The sequence below is a fragment of the Lineus longissimus genome, chromosome 6 (genome assembly GCF_910592395.1).
Source record: "Lineus longissimus chromosome 6, tnLinLong1.2, whole genome shotgun sequence".
NCBI classification, from domain to species: Eukaryota; Metazoa; Nemertea; class Pilidiophora; order Heteronemertea; family Lineidae; genus Lineus; species Lineus longissimus.
The window spans coordinates 7,004,216-7,007,175 of NC_088313.1; the positions used below are offsets into that span (position 1 = coordinate 7,004,216).

General features: G+C 39.9%; 1 long non-coding RNA gene across 1 annotated transcript; it reads right to left on the reverse strand.

Moving 5' to 3' along the window:
• Positions 1-817: 817 nt before the first annotated feature.
• Positions 818-1,887, reverse strand: LOC135489693 (uncharacterized). Its single transcript, XR_010447196.1, has 3 exons — positions 1,808-1,887; positions 1,223-1,337; positions 818-914 (listed from the first exon to the last, which is right to left on the reverse strand). It is a non-coding gene; the product is annotated as an uncharacterized LOC135489693 (long non-coding RNA).
• Positions 1,888-2,960: the final 1,073 nt, after the last annotated feature.

The window sequence follows — 2,960 nt, forward strand, 5'->3', positions numbered from 1 at the left end:
GCCTAAGCGACCAACTTCTACTTTTGTCCTCCATCTTCACCTGATTATAGTAACTAGGAAAAACTGACTATGACTATGGGCCCAGTTGCTCAATCAGTATTAGGTTAACACCAACGTTAGCGCTAATGCTGGCTTTAAAATCTCACTAATGTAAGACTAGAGTTATCAATTAAAATGGTATTATATTAAGGATTACTGTTAAAATTTCCAAGTCGATGATATTCAACTGCTACATAAGTGAGATTTTAAATCAAGCATTAGCACTTAAGTTGTTGTTAACTTAATGCTGACTGTGCAACCGGGCCCTGATCTGTCAGACATTCTATCAAAAACATCCAAATTTGCCACAAAAAGTACAAATATCAAACATGCCAAACAGTACAAGATCTATGAACCAAAGTTTTGAATACTATTTTTCGTACCTATAAAAGGCATAGATTCACATAGCACACGGATTTTGCCCCTAACACATGTATTCTTTTAAATGCAATTTTATGGCCAACTCACTTAGGTTTCCTCTTAAAATATCTTAAAAAACACTTGCATGCTTGCACAATCAGAAATGAAAGAAGGTATCACGCAAATGATCTCTTACAACCCTTCCAGTTACAGTATCGTCATCAATGGGATCAAGGTTATATTGATTCTCCAAAAGTGGCTCCATCACATCCTGCCGCTTCAGTGCAATGTTGTTGAGGATTACACAGCAGACTATCACTTTACAGGCCTGTTCTGGGACCAGCCGAATTTCATCGTGCAAGCAATGGAACCGCCTCTTTAAAATGCCAAAGGCCTGCTCAACTCTTGGGCGGCATTATATCTGGCTTCTTCAGGTGTTGGATTCCGATAAGGTGTCATCAGGTACGGTTCAAGTGCATAACCTTTGTCTCCCAAAAGGAATCCATCATGTGGAGCTGAAATTGTAAATACAATATTGTAAATGTAATAATTTTTTTCAAAATGAATGAATTTTATACTAATTTATTGAATATGAGAATATCAATGTTTTTTTGTCATTTTATGCATAACATGGGGTTTCTCGTTTATATATTATATATTTTTCAAATAAGCATGATACTGTTGATCCAATAGTATGCCTATGTGATAATTTCTTTTCTACTACATGTATGTTAGTTATAAATGTTGATAAAGTTCCAATTAAATTATTTATCTATCTATTAAATTACTTGTTTTTAGTGGGTATCACACATGTCTGAATTACCTTGGTTAGCAAGTTCTCGGCCAATGGACGACACCTTGAATATTCGACTGTCGTGAACACTTCCCGGCCATTTGGCTACAAGGTTTGTGGCAATGCGATCAGCATCACATATCATCTGCAATACCAAAAAGTGGAAATTGAAATATTATTTCTGGGTTTCTGCCGGGGGGGGGGCAACTGCCAAGATTGTCCGAAAAACAGCCAAAATTTGCTCTTTCGACCAGGAATTTGGGCTTTGGTTCCCCCTCTTGAATTTTTTTCTGGCAGAAACACTGTACTTTCAAAATTTTTCATACTTAGCAATGATTTTAATTCATACTATGCCAGGAATCAGGATATTCATATTTCAGATGGACATGCAATCTCTTAAACTAGATCAGGGATTCAATGAGCCAGGCTTTAAAAGTGAACCTGATCTCGTTCCAAGATGACTAAATGAAAAAGCCAGCCAGCCGGTCATCTGGTAATAAATGCAATGCATGTTTATTGTACTTTGGTGTAGGCCTACAGACATCATGTGCACATTTCGTTACTAGGCAGGGCTACCAACTGACTTTTGAAAGTGTTCTATTCACACATGCTTACCTGAACATTGATGCTGTGAATGGATTTGCGACAGACATAAACATCCTCAAATTGAGATGGGGCTTGAATCTTTATCTGTGTGCAGTCCAACGCACCGATTACGTTAGGGAAACCTAAAATCAAAGTGGAAGAACCATTAGGCAACACACAAACTGACCTGTATTAACTAACTATATCATTCCCCGACTGCGCCCCGCCCTGGTCGACATCCACCTCACTCAGTGAGTTGAGGGCATTTTTATGGATGCAGTATGCAATGCATGGAGGGATGATATTGGTACAAGTAAAGTATAGAACATACTGCATACTCATGATCGAGTATAGGCCAGACCTGACTGACCAACAATCCATACAGCAGTAGTGCAGGCTGTACATGCCATGGATGATGGTCATTGGTGGACACACAAGCACACAACAACAACATGCAACACTACGTACAGTCACAGTCGACAACAGTCTGCACTCGATCAACTCAACTGCACAGTCACAGTGGCGCGGATGCGAGTATTCATTAGAATAGATGGCAGCATAGATACCTTCACATGATTATAAAGTTTCCAGCAATCTAACAGCCGGTTTTCAATAACAAACAACAGCATTGAACCACGCAGTTTCGCTTCCATGATGACACACGACACATGTCATGCATGTGTGTGATGAAAAAAAAACAGCTGATGAAGTTTGACCTGTCCTTGACCTGTTATTTTATTCACGGTTACCAACAGCGATTTCTTCATTCACCGTTTGCTGATTGGAGAGGTTTGACCTGCTTAATATGCATGTTCACCTATCAATTTTTGTCATTCATTTTGCTGATTGGAGCACTAATATGTAAAGAGCAATCTCTAGTGAACTCAGACAACTGTCCTTCTGACATATATAGCCAGTACATTGGGGGATGAGTCCCCCAAACCCCCTCCCCCGTTCTCTATAAGTGACAGGTTTTAGTCAGTATATTGGGGGGAAGGCCCCCCCAACCCCCCCCCCCCCCCCATTGGACTCTAAAAATAGAATTCATTGGGAGACGCTGAACAATAAGGCCCCATAATATAAAGAAATAGTCCCCGCCCCGGTAGCTGTCTCATATCTGCTGGAAGAAGCAGCTCTTTGTGGTGAAATAATAATTGAATGCATGTCATGACACCCAGGAGCT